Here is a 14840-nt window from a genome sequence, read left to right as displayed (position 1 = left end):
CTTCCTGACCCAGGGACTGAACCCAGGTCTCCCATGAGGAGGTAAAGGCAGACTCTTTACCTCCTGAGCCACCAGGGAAGACCAAGTATTATGAAATGTTAACACGTATTATGTAACAAATGAGTTCTGTGTTTAAATAAGTATGGAAAACACTGCACACTATATTTGACTGGAAGATCTCAAATCTGTGGATTAAAGTTCCTAGAAATTCATCAGTAAAGAAAATGAGTTAACTCTAAACATATATTTCATTCACTCAACATTTATCACACGCCCACTGTGTACCAGCAGCCAATGCTAAGGTGAGAGCAAGTTCGATATTCAAGCAAAAGTAAGGGGACCAACATGGCTCAAGTGAAATGAGCCAGAGGGAGGGTCACAGGTGACGAGATGGAGAGGGTTGCTCATGATGATTCCTCTGGGCAGCTCAAAGCTTTTGGCTTTATCTCTCTAACTTCAGTCAAATAAAGTTCTTTGCTTTTAAGGACTCATGTGATTAGATTCAGCCAATGGAGATAATTTAGTATGTTCTCTCTGTAACCTTAATCACAACTGTAAAGCCCATTTGCCATGTAATTTATTCACAAATTCCAGGGATTATGGCATGGACATCTTTGGGAGAGGGAGCATTTTGCCTCCCCAAATCTTTAATGTAAAGATTAAAGGCATTTTTCAAAAGATATCCTATAATTTTAAGCTTTTTCTGTGAGATAAGAGATTATAGATAATACCCCATTTAGACAATCAAGAAGAGAAGCAAAAAAATAATTGTAAAATGCAAAATATAATTAATTTCCTAAATATAATTTCTTTCCTTTTCTTCTTTTTCATTTGCATTTGATCCCATTTCATTCCATTCAATTCCACAGCTTTAGGTGAACAATTTCTATACGCCAGACACCAATGTTAGTTGCAATGGCTATGAAGACAGAAGACATATTTTTAGCTCTTAAGAAGCTCACAGCTTATTTGGAGAAACCTCACAAATGCAATTTTAAGCAACATGATATAGCAAATGAACATTAGTGGCCAAATAAATTGAGTTAGAACTACTTATACACCCTAGAGTCCCTAATGCTATACTGGACCACAGGACTATGTCCGAAGTAACTAGGTTTTCAAGAAGCCGCAGCAGTCTCCGTAAAACATTTTTCTCCTTTGCTTGTATCTTCAGCTGCCGGTATAAAATCTTTTGGGGCATTGCCTTGTGACTAAAAGGGAAAACATTTCAGACTTGGCATGAGCCTGCTCATCTCACTATAACTTTATAAGGTCAAATACAAGCCTATAAAACCAAGGCTTCCCCTTGTGATCGATAGAGTGGGGGCATCAAGCTGGCAGCTGGGCTGGGGCCTGCATACGAGTCAATCCCCCAGGAGTACTCTGTCTGACCCTTTGGCATTCACTCTTGCTGTGCGTACACTGTAGGAGATTGCTGAGGTGCTCGTTGGCAGAGCTCTGAAGGAATTATATAGACCCTGGCACTGTCCTTCACAGACAAAAATGTCTCAAACTTTTATCAACACAATCAAGATAACTGTCTTGCTTTTGGTTGCCCTTTTGGATACCAGTATTTCAGAGAAAATGTGATTTCCCCCACAGATAAAATTCTTTCATATTGTTCATTAAGTAATTTATTCATATGTTCATTTATTCCTTCATTTTGTTGTACATCTCCAGAATATGACTCTAAGTTTTAGTTTGAAATGTATGCAGACTTCCCCACTTTTTTAAGGGAATTTAGAACTTGGTTCTGCCTAGCATGTGTAGTTAACCATTAGTTTGCAGGGATAAGAGGAAAGCAGGGATGCTCATATTTTTGAGCACACATAAGGCACTAACCAGTCCAAATATATGTCAGCCAGAGGTCTTGGGCAGTTCCTGACAACCCCTTGCTATAGCTGGTATTGCATTAACTTTTTAGTTTTGGGAAAATGGGTAGACCTGGAGGCTTTAGGTATCAGAGAAGAGGATACACTACTAATCAGTAGGAAAATATTTAGGTATTTTAACACTTAGTATTGCTATACTGGTCGTGAGAGCTAAATATCAATCCTGAGTAAGAGTATTTACATGAATTGGCAGATGAATTTGCCATGGACAATATCTTTCTGTTGTTTCTTTATTTTGACCTATTCACTCCTTTAAAACTGCCTATAAGAGCAATGTTTCCCAGATCTCCCTTTCCTTAAGAGTTACGGTGAGCTTTGTTTTAAATTTTGCTAGTTTTTTAAATTAATTTATTTATTTTAATTGGAGGCTAATTACTTTACAATATTGTAGCGGTTTTTGCCATACATTGACATGAATCAGCCATGAGTATACATGTATCCCCCATCCCGAACCCCCCTCCCACCTCCCTCCCCATCCCGCCCCTCAGGGTTGTTAAAAAGGTAAATCACTTGTCCTACATTTCTACTTTGTGGAAAAATATCCCAGAAGAATTCACTTTTACTATTTCAGTATTTAATTCTTCTAATGATTGCTTCCACAATTAAACACAGTAGTTTTGTGTCTATGATTCTTAACAATGTTAAGTAGTATTCATTTAATTAAAGGGCCTTTAAATATATATATACAGATTACCAGGATCCTTCTTACTGTGGTCTGATTCAGGAAATCTATGCTGGATTTGGGAATATGAATTTTTTAAAAGTTCTGATGTGGCATCTTTGTTCAGCCAGAGTCAGAACTAATTTACTAGAGAATTATTATCATGTATTACTGTAAAGATCTTTGTTCAACCAGCATGGCCATGGTTGGCAGAATTTTGCAACTTGGAAATTTCTCTTCATTTGGAAAACATCTTACTTTGGTTTCTTCATCCTTTTCTGTTTTCACATTTTTCATCCTTTCTCTAAATTTATTTGCCTTTTTTTGGTGTGTCCTACAGCTTATCTGATAATAATAAGCTTATCTGATAATAATATAGGGTTACAGATTAACCCTCTATTCCTTGCTTTTATAACCAAATTTAGGGAGTTGACAAAATTGCTGTCATACATTATTGTCCAAAGAAAATTGACACAGTGAAAGGTCATTAAAATTATAGACAGCAGACCTCTCAATAAAGATGATCAGAATTTTCTGGGAAAATGGATAATCTCATGATCAATTTAAAGTATACATGTTCTCAATAATTGGAAAACAACATATTGATTTAATATAGCAACTTATATTCAGCAAAAATTACTTACACACTCAGGAGCATAAAATCTCTATACTCATTCTGCTTTCCAAAGCATTTAATGCAGCCCTACTTGTTTATATAATAAGGATGGTGCTGAGTTTTCAAATAAAAATTTCTTCTGTAAGACACATTAAATCACTGGGAGTATTAGGCAGTAGAGAGCACAAATGCACTCAAAATAGGACATGGCATCTGTTAGACTTGGCTTGATAACGTTTCTAACCTCATGTTAAATCTCTGAGCATTACTAATATGCTTAACACAGGTAGCCAGCCTTACATTCTGGGTAAATGGAGCAACCAGGTCAGTTTCATCTGTTATATAAAAACTGTTCTTAATTGAATCATGTCTGAATATTTTCTCAATATTGGAGTGTTGTTTTGTAGAAGATTTTTAGTTTAATCATATTTCCTACAGAAGGAGTTGCTCCTCTCAATTTTTACAAAGGAATCTATAATTATTTCTGGGAATCTACACCACACAAAAACAGATGAAGGTAAATATTTTTTAAAAGAATACCATTTTTTCCTTCTCAACCAGCTTCTTTGTTTCACAATTTAACAGCAGATTTTTCTGCTTGGACTCAGTATTTTATCCCCTCATCTCAGTTGCTTCCTATTCCCAATTCCAGCACTTCTAAAATCTAATTTTTCCTTTCAAATATTTTAGACAATGAAAAATTGGAAAGTAAAAATTTAAAAATACCATTTATAATAGTGTTAAAACCATAAAATACCAAGGGATTATTTTTTTTGTAAGGTACATAAAATTGCCTCACTGAAAAACTACAAAATGGTGCTGAAAGAAATGTTAAAAGACTTATGTAAATAGGAAGAACTAATATATTTATTGATTTGGAAGATGCTACTGTTAAGATGTCCATTCTCCCCGCAATTTTATGTGTATGTGTGTATTCAACATAATTACAAATTGTCTAAATTTCCTGTGGGTTCTTAAAGAATCGTCTAAATTCCCTTTAATTTTTAAAGTATATTTGGAAATGCAAAGGACATAGACTAGCAAAAAAAACAATCTTCTCACAAAGCTAGCAATACCTGACCTCAGGATGTGTTACAAAGCTACAGTAGTAAAGATAGTAGATAAATATACTAAAATGATAATAGATAAATAAATTAAAATATAGTATCTCAAAATAGACTCACACATACATATATGGTTAAGTAATTTTCAACAAAGGCATCAAAGTGATTCATTGAGAAGAGCAAAATCTTTTCACAAATAGTGTTAGAAAAACTAGGTATTTAAACAGAAAAAGCACTTCAACTTCTACCTCACTCCATACTCAGAAATTATCTGAAATGGACATAGACCTATAGATAAGTGCTGAAATTATAAAGCTTCTAAAACAGTAAATTGGAAAATATCTTCATGAACTTGGAGTAGGCTAATATTTCTTAGGACAAAAAAATCACAAACTAGACTTAATTATAATCAAAAACTTCTGTTCATCGAAAGACAGTGTTAAGAAAACAAATAGATAAAACAACAGGCTTTAAGAAAATAATCATAACAAATACATTTGACACAGGCTTATAATAAATAGAGACTATACATAGAATTCCTAAAACTCAGGAATAGTGTCATAATTGTATGAAAAATGGACAAAATAAGTAAATATTTCACAAAAATCACGTATGTATTACTGATGAGCACATTAAAAAGTATTCAGCATCACTGATTCTCAAGGAAATGCAAATTAAAACACAAATTGATAAAAGATTGACAATACCAAAAGCTCTAGAGAACGTAGAACATCTGGAAATCTCACACATAGCTATAGATACATAGAATGGTACAATACCTTTGGAAAGTGGGTGGGCAGTTCCTTTAAAAGTTAAACATACATATGTGCATCCTATGATTCGGTAGCTACTCTCCTAGGTGTTTGTCTAAGAACTAGAAATATCTATCCACAAAAACCTTGTTATATAATGTTTAAAACTATTTGTAGTAGCCCGAAACTGGGGAAAAACCCAGTGTCCATCAAAAGGAGAACAATGAATAAATAAATTATTATATATTTATACAATGGAACAACAATAACAATAAGTGAACAACTTCTTAGCGCTTATCTTCATCTGGCTTATTATTTGTTTGTTTATTGTCTGCCTTCCCTTGCCGGGACGTCCATTCCATGAGATCAAGGCATCCGTCTGCTTATGGTCACTCATGTATTTTAGTACTGAGAAGCACTTAGGTATAAGAAGGACTCAATAAATTTTGTGGAATTGATGAAAGTAATATTTCTGCCACTTCCTTCTTCTCTCAGAAGGTTACTGTCTTCCTCTACTCTCATATCCACTCAGTCTTTTTCACAAGCACCTATCCTTTCTTCTTACCTGTCTCAGTGAATAAATGTCCTGTTCCTTCAAAAAGGAGTCTTCTATGTTTTTTATCTCACCTTTGCCTTTTAACCTGGAAAATTTCACAATTTATTCCCCATTTTCCCTATATCTGTAATTTCTCCTCTGCAGAAAGGTAAACTGCCCCTTTTCCTGGACCCAATAAGCACACTTGAGTTTATCCTACCTAAAAACAAAACAAAAAACTTCTTTAGAATCCACATTCCCCAGTTGTGCTACTTTTTCTTTGTATCTATATCTATCTATACTACCATTTGCAGCCAAGTTTCATGAGAAAGAATTCTATTTATATTATTTCCACTTTCTCATTGCTCATGTCATTCCTCAACCTACAGTATCCTGAATTCTTCTCTACCTACTCCACCAAGATTATTTTCATCTTAAAATGTACCATGATATTCATAATGTCAAAGTCACAGTTGATGGACAGTGTGTTTCCATATCTTAAGGGCCCTTCTGGGGCAGTGACCTGTTGAACGTATCTATCTTCTTGACACTAGCATGATCCTTTTTTCTTGCTATCTTTCTGATTTTTTATGTTCTTATTCTCTAACACAGACTCAATTTTCTCAACTTATTTAAATGTTGATGTCTCCCAGAATTTCAGATGCATCTTTTCACTCTGTCCAGCTGTGCCAGCCTTCTTCCTATTGCAAAAAAAACAAAAAACAAAAAACATAAGCTTAAGTCCTTCCTGCAGACATATTTGCTATCATTTCTTCCTGGAACACTTCTTTTTTGTCCTTCTTGTTCTAAGTCACCTTCTGTGTGACTATATCTCTCAGGATCCTCATAGCAAATATGTCATACCAAAAAGGGAATAATTAAAGAATTTTAATAAAAATAGCATTTACAGGTAGGTATGGGTAGGATGTAGGGAAATTTACAAGGAACAGTAAAACACTCTGTTGCCCCTTGACAACAGCAAAAAGGTGTGCATCAAAGAAAGACCAGCAGTACTGGGTGATAGTTACAGCCACAAAAGGGGGCTGCCTGGCAGAAGCTGTGTCCTTCAGATACACAGCCACTGACAAAGCATGGTCAGGCAAAAAATGAGAAGGAAGACAGAATACTTTGACCTCTGCTCTCTCCCACTCTCTGGCTGACCCTGTGGGAAGCCAGAGGACAAGGGGGCCTTGTTGATGTTGCCTACATGAGTCACTCCTGGAGGCTGAGAAGGACACAAAGTAGAACTGGAGGGGCCAACAGTGAATACGCAGTGTACCTCTTTTCTCTGTCAGCATCCATCAGTGTTGTTTGTCAAGATGAACACCTTGTCCAACACAGGAGAATGTGTTATCAGTTAGCATGTCTTTTTGGAGTGATATCAATTCAGTCAGTCTTACCTGAAAGTTAAAGTAGTAGCACCTTAAATGTATTTCATCTAAGGTAGATATAGCATAAATCCTGACAGTTGGCTTTTCTTTCTATAACACGAGTACCTGACTTAAGCTTTGATTGCTCAGGCACCCACTTCAAAGAGTGGTCTACTTCAAAGATGGCATCCACTTCAAAAATGGCATCCACTTCAAAGATGGCTAAATTAAATATCTTGAGTAAGCACATTGCCGGCCACATGACTAGATAAAGAGCCAACTCCACTGCCCTCCACCAAGGCTCCTTTGTTTTAGAAGTCTTGGTTGATTTTGAAAACTGACCATTTGGGCTGCTTGTTCTTTTTCTCTTTCCATGCTTTAAATTACCACTCTTATGTTTTAAATTCATCATTTAAAAGTGAGACTTGGCAACCCTAGACCCCTACCTTGGGCCTCAATAAAGCAGTCCTGGGCCTTCCTCTCCTCCTTCCTCCCCTGTTTCTGTCTCTCTTTCTCCCTACCCGTGACCTTGCTGTGTGGCCCTAGGTGTGCCCTTGCTTTTCAGGACCTGTGTGTAATAAAACATTCCTTTTAAGTTTCCTGATGTTTATTGCTGAGATCATCTTGCAATTGTAATAAAAACAAGAAGTCCAGGTCCATCCACAACATTGGTTATCAATAGGCTGATCAGCATGAAACAGAAGTGGACCAAAAAGGTGGAGAGAATTAATTAAAATAAAATTAGCCCTACAGTCCCTGCTTCTGTTACTAGTCACAGGGACTACATATTCATATATTTCTTCCTCCATCAATCTTTCTGTGTTACCCTGTCTATTGGCATCTTGGCTGTTTTTATTTCCTCCTTTGTGATGACCCTTCTTCACCATAGAGTAAAAGTCCTCATTGATTGGTACAGTTTTCCTTTGATCAGAGCTATTGGGCAAATGATCACGGAGAAAGAATCCAGTAGATCCCTGGATACTAGTCTTCTTTGTCCTCACTGTATAGCTGTGCCCCAGTTTTCCCAGATAATAAGAATCAACTACCAATGTTCTCCTTCTTTGTTAGTTCAGGGTATGAAAAATACAAAACGATCTGATGGCAGTCTCAAATCACAAGTTAGTAGAATAATGACTGTATTCCGTAGTGGAAGCACGCCTCCATGAGGCACTAAGATCTCCAACTCCAGGTCTCAAGGTCACTGAGAGAACCTCTTTTGCCTCTTCTTTTGCCAGACCCTGAATTCCAGCTTTTGGTAAGATTGTACCATATATTGACCACTGCTGCTTGCTGCTAAGTCGCTTCAGTAATGTCCAACTCTTAACGATCCCATGGAATGCAGCCTACCAGGCTCCTCCGTCCATGGGATTTTCCAGGCAAGAGTACTGGAGTGGGCTGCCATTGCCTTCTCTGATATTGATCACTGGTATATAACAAATCCTGTAGAATGTCAGCTCAGCCTTGCAGGATGTTGACTCCAAGCCATCCCCATAAATAAATTTTCCTCAGGTAATTGCAGTTTTGGACCATGAGTTTTAAATCATTATAACTAGCTCAAACACATCTTTATCAATCAAAATAGAAATCATTACAATCAACACATGTTTGCCAACTAGGAGTAAGTTTGTTTATTCCTGTAGTGTGAAAATCCATGCTTCAGCATTTGATGAACTCTTAAAAAGTATTTTCTGCCTCTTGCTGGTTGTGGAAGCATTATTCCTGAAAAAAGTTGTTGAGATGCTTGAAGAGGTGGCAGTCAGTTGGCAAGAAGTCAGGTGCATATGGCGGATGAGGCAAAACTTTGTAGCCTAATTTGTTCAACTTTTGAAGCATTGATTGTGCAACATGTGCTTCGGTGTTATTGTGGAGAAGAATTGGGCCCAATCTGTTGACCAATGCTGGCTGCAGGCATTGCAGTCTTTGGAGCATCAATTTGCTGTGCATATTTCTCAGATGTAATGGTTTTGCTGGGATTCAGAAAGCTGTAGTGGATCAGACAGGCAACAGACCACCAAACAGTGGCCATGACCTCTTTTTGTGCAACTTTGGCTTTGGGAGGTACTTTGGAGCTTCTTTTCAGTCTAACCACTGAGCTGGTTGTTGCCAGTTGTATAAAATCTGCTTTTCATCACACATCACAATCCTATCAAGAAATGGTTCATTCTTATTGCATAGAATAAGAATCAAAACTATATATATATATATTTTTTTTTTTTTGCTTTGCAGTCAGCTCATGAGGCATCCATTTATCAAACTTTTTCACCTTTCCAATTCTCTTCAAATGCCGAACAACCATAGAATGGTCGACACTGAGTTCTTCAGCAAGTTCTTGTGTAGTTGTACAAGGATCGGCTTTGGTGATCCTCTCAGTTGGTTGTTGTCAACTTCTGATGGCCGGTCATTGCACTCCTCATCTTCAGGGCTCTCATCTCATTTGCAGAATTTCTTGAACCACCACTGCACTGTATGTTCGTCAGCAGTTTCTGGGCCAAATTTATTGTTGATGTTGTGAGTTGTCTCCACTGCTTTATGACCCATTTTGAACTTGAATAAGAAAATTGCTCAAATTTCCTTTTTGTCTAACACCATTTCCCTAGTCTAAAATAAATGTAAAATAAACAGCTAGTAATGTCATTAGCAAAAAAAAAAAAATAATAATAAAGCAGGAATGTGCATTAAAATGATGTATAACATAACCACATTTATTTAAGAATGTATTCCAATGTACTTCAGTACTTTGGCCACCTGATGCGAAGAACTGACTCATTAGAAAAGACCCTGATGCTGGGCAAGATTGAAGGCAGAAAAATAAGGGGATGACAGAGGGTAATATGTTTGGATGGCATCACCGATTCAATGAACATTAGTTTGAGCAAACTCCGGGATTTGGTGATGGACAGGGAAGCCTGGCATGCTGCAGTCCATGGGGTCCTAAAAAGTCAGACACAACTGAATGACTGAACTGAAATGATTCCAATATCAAACAGCAAAATTTAACAATGGAAAACCACAATTATTTTTGCACCAATGTAGATACTTAGAAGCTAGTCCCACACATGCTCTCCAGAATTCTGCTTACATGAATCTGCCACTCCTTTTAGGTCTTGAATTTTTCCAACTGTGCAATGTTGGACCTGGCAGCAGTGAAAGGTAGTAAGTGCATATCCTAAAAAGAATCAGCATGTCCTTGTAAGCCACTTGCAGGTCTGGCCAATTAAAGTATGTATGATCCTCCATGAGTTTCCCTTTAACCAACTGGATGTTGACACCTAGAGTGGCCTTGGAACCATGCGTTCCATCAGCCTGGGTCTCCACAAGACTGCATGGAAAGAACCCCACATCACCCTGCTCTACCAGCAAGCTGGCGCCACAGTGGACTGTCACATAAGAAACTAACATCTATTGTGTTTGAGCCATTTTGTACTTCAGATCTACTGGTTATATCATTTTGCTTACTTTCAGTAAAACAGGGCCTTTTGCTTTCTTTTCTTTTTACTTGAAATGTGGTTTGTAAATTATTTTGAAAATGGGAAATTAATGATTCATAGAATTAATGTCATAGATATCTTTTTAACTCCCTGTACTCCTACATAAATTTGTAGATGTGACAACTCTAATGATAATTAGATATGATTAGCCTGCATGCCACTCTTAGAATGTTATTTATTCCTTCCCATTAGTATCACAGAAGCTACAATCTTCAATGCCAGGGGGATGCAAAACATACATAGGAAACCTTTCAGGAAAATATCATGTTGATGAGCAAAATGACCTGAGTGACTATCAAAAGGGATCTTTATGCAGGACAAATGTTTCATTGTGGCTTTTTTTCCCCCGGAGAAAAAGATATCCCTTTATACAAAACATTATCAACATGTATTGCACGCAAACAGCTATGTATCATAAGTACTTCTTTTATTCCTTAATTCAGAACAAGATCACAAGGTAAGAAAAAACATTGAAATACCTACAGGGTTCCCAATAACCCTATCAAGGTCTCTTTTCAGGCAGATTAAATAACCTTGAAATTTGAGACCTTGGAAAATTTTTACCAGAACTCTCTTTACCACATTTAGAGTTTGTTATGCAGGTAGGTGATCCTATTGAGCTATGTGAGTAGAACTTTGAGTTACTTTATCTAAGTAATGATAACTTATTCTAAGTTATCTTATTAACTTATTATCTAAGTTACCTTATTCTAAGATAACAATTTCAAAGAAATGATAACTCTACCTTGATATTATACTCACTATAAACAAGAGCACCCTCACTTAGCATCAGCCAATTTCCTTTTATAGAATTCAATGTTTGACTTTGTTATAGGTGCTCTTTGATCAGATTATTTCAGGGTATTCCTCTAAAACACTTAATTTTTAAAAAGTAGAACAGTTTTATCAGCCATTTATTATAAACCCCTTTGTCTTTCTTTTTATTTTCTTTTTTTTTTTAATGTGACAGTTCAAAATTTTATTTATTGTGATTATCATAACATAATAAAAAGTGACAGAATCAGAATATTTTATGTATATCCACATGCTTTTAGCATTTTTTAAAGCTATATCAATCTCTAATATTGTCACCAATATTTTATTTAAAAGTGTAATCTTCTTTGTTTAACTTTTTAAGTGGATTTCCTATAATCTTCCATGGGAAGTTTTGCAATGTTTATTTTAGCTCGAGTAATTATACAGGTGTTATGTTTTGTTACTTCATTCCAAATTCCTTCAGTTGACAAATATTTTTAGGACATTAAACTCCTTAAAATACCTTCTATCTGTGATTCTTTGTACAGTTTAACAATAGTAAGATGTTGCAAAGTTGTAGACTTTCTCAGTTTTACTCAATTCTGTATAAAATGTGAATTTATTAATTTCATTTGAAAATGAGAGCTCCATCAAAGACTCTTCTCACAACTATAAAATTTAAAATTAAATCTTTTATCCTCTGTAGGATTTCTTTCTTTGAGTTATCTAATTCCTCTTTTGCTTTTTAACTTCTTCTCTTTATAAACTTTGTTTTAAGTAATTTTGTTGTCTTTGTTGTTCAGTCGTGTACAACTCTTTGAGACCTCATGGACTGCTGCACACAGGCTTCCCTGTCCACGCCAGACTTTCCTGTCCTTTACCATCTCTCAGAATTTGCTCAAACCTGTGTCCATTGCGTCGGTGATGCCATCCACCACAGTTCAAAAGCATCAGTTCTTCGGCACTCAGCTTTCATTATGGTCCAACTCTCACATCCATACATGACTACTGGAGAAACCATAGCTTTTACTAGACGGACCTTTGTCAGCAAAATAATGTCTCTGCTTTTTAATATGCTGTCTAGCCGTTTATAGCTTTTCTTCCAAGTAGCAAGCATCTCTTAATATCATGGCTGCAGTCACCATCTACAGTGATTTTGGAGCCCAAGAAAATAAAGTCTCTCACTGTTTCCATTGTTTCCCCATCTATTTGCCATGAAGTGATGGGACTGGATGCTATTTTTATTTTCTTTAAAGTGTCCACTGTAGAAGGCAGAGGGTCGAGTAGAAAATGATCTGAATGTTAGGAAGCTGTAGGTTCTTATCCTGCCCCTGCTGCTTGCTATGGACTCCTGAGTAAGCTATTGACCCTGCTCAGTCTTGTTTTTTTCTCAGTCTCAAAATGAAAGCCTCTTAGGGTACTGATGAGGAGCTAGTATGTATAAAGCGCCTGGTATACAGTTCCTTCTCGTTCCTTTATTCTCTTTGGCTCTAGCCTGATTCTTCTTGATTGAACTAACATGATTTCTCAATTTGATTTGCATATCAAATCAACTGGGCAGAGTTGTCATGTGCTCCAGGCACAATTATCACTCGGAACACTTATCCTTTGGATCTGGTTCATGCGCTATTTAAAAAGCATAATTTGTTGATTAAATTAAATGTGTAGACTTTAAATATTAAAATATATTTAAATTCATCATTTAATATTAAAGGCAGTCTGATGTTGAATCATCTTCTTGCATCTGCAGAGAGACACACTCACCTCTTTGGGATCAGTAGAGGCAGGCATCACCTGTCTGGGCCAAGGATATCCTTGGATCTCTGTAGCTACAAATCAATAAAACTTCAATGCAATCCAGCACAAGACAATACAATGCAAATTCAATAAAGGAGGAATTTTCTGAATACTTTAGTCAAAGCAATATTCTTATTTTCCATTGCCCTTTCTTGTCATCCAAGTACTTAAAACCTTTCTTCTTTATAAAAAGATATGGATATGTATAGAAACCAAGCTTGAGTAGAGAAGGCTTGTGTAATGTAGTCTACCCTGTATCTCCACTTTCTTGTTTTCCTTTCAGTCCTCAATTCCCTGCAAACTGGTTTTGATATTGTCTATTTTGGTGAAACTATTCTTGAATGTAGCACATAGTCTCCATATTAATAGGAACACTTTTCAGCCCTTAGTGTATTGTACCCACTAGCTGCATTTCAAACTGTACATAATATGTGAATACTTCCATCATAACTCTCATAAACTTCTCTCTCTGGTTTTTAGTATCACTTTAACTCTCTTGATGTGTTTCAAAGTCTCTCCCCTACTCAGCTTATTTCCATTAATTTTCCCTCACAATTTCATTTTCAGCTCACTATTCTAAATGTATGTGCTCTTTCTTGACATGACTCTAGTTTGAACTGTAATCTATGGGACCACCCTGTTGATGTATCCAGTCCTACCCTCTCTACTGACATTTAATAATTGTAAATATCTTAATTGTACATCTCCACTTAGGATGCATGTTAGGGGCCTATATTAAACACCTGTTGGTTTTTCCACCTAGTTTGGAACATTATTCCTGAGCACTACTCCTGACATACTATTGTGGCAGACTCTGCTTGTGGTCTCCTTAATCTTAATTTCTTGTTCTATCTTACTAATAGAACTTTCATTTTATTTGCGTGTCAATGTGCCCAGCTACTAAATTAAACTTCAAAACATGGCCAATGTGACATAGGTGAAGTCTTCTAAGGATTTTAGAAAGCTTTGAATCACCTCTTCCTCCTTGTTGCTTCCTTCTTTTTCTTTCTACCTGGAATGTAATTGAAAGCTGAAGGAGGAATAATTATTTAGCTACAATGACGTGGCCGTAAGGATGGGATGACCCACCCACAAAGCGTGGTGGGTCAGAAAGACAGAAGCAGACTGGAACACTGTAGACACTTTATATCTTCTGCACCAGCCTAGACTGTATTAGAATAATTTCAGTTGCGAGAATAATAAAATCTCAAAATAGTAGTGATATAACAGTATATAAGTTCATTTCTCTTCCGTGTGAATGAAGTTGTGGTTTGACAGGGGCTGATAAAGTGATTCATTAATCATTAGGCACTGAGACTCCTTACATTTTGTTGCTTATAACTTTGGGAATAAGAAGGGCACTTGGTCAAATAATCCAGTTATTATATCCACATTTAATTCATGAACAAGAAAGAGGACAAAAGAAGAACACAATGTCTCCTTTTTAAAATACTTTACAGATGTCACATCAGACACTTCTATTCATATCCATCGGCCAGAAATTAATCATGCAGTAACCACAAAATAGCCATGCATTCAGGCTTCCCTGGTGGCTCAGCAGTAAAGACTCCACAGAGATGCAGGTTTGATCTCTGGGTCAGGAAGATCCTCTGGAGGAGGGCATGGCAATTCAATCCAGTATCCCTGTCTGGAGAATCCCATGGACAGAGGAGTCTTGTGGGCTTCAACCCACAGGTTCGCAAAGAGTCAGACATGACTGAAGCAACTTAAAATGCACACACACACACCAAGCAATGTATTCAGCTAAAAGTCATGAATGCTATGGCAACCCCAGTTGCTCATCTTTGACTTTTTGATATGTCAAAAAAATTCCCCATTTGATTAAATGTAAAATTGTGATTCAATTACATGAAGCCAAATGCAGTCCTTAATTAATTCAGAATTTGGA

At 36.6% G+C, this 14840-nt stretch overlaps 1 long non-coding RNA gene across 1 annotated transcript; it reads right to left on the bottom strand.

The window, feature by feature from the left end:
* Window positions 1–5219: 5219 nt before the first annotated feature.
* On the bottom strand, window positions 5220–12978 carry LOC109568291 (uncharacterized). Its single transcript, XR_002182221.2, has 3 exons — window positions 12899–12978; window positions 6800–6920; window positions 5220–6221 (listed from the first exon to the last, which is right to left on the bottom strand). It is a non-coding gene; the product is annotated as an uncharacterized lncRNA (long non-coding RNA).
* Between the last annotated feature and the right edge of the window lie 1862 nt (window positions 12979–14840).

The sequence above is a fragment of the Bos indicus genome, chromosome 14 (assembly GCF_029378745.1).
Source record: "Bos indicus isolate NIAB-ARS_2022 breed Sahiwal x Tharparkar chromosome 14, NIAB-ARS_B.indTharparkar_mat_pri_1.0, whole genome shotgun sequence".
Classification (NCBI taxonomy): Eukaryota; Metazoa; Chordata; class Mammalia; order Artiodactyla; family Bovidae; genus Bos; species Bos indicus.
Note: the sequence above shows the minus strand (reverse complement) of the source record. Positions and strands in the feature narration are given on the sequence as shown.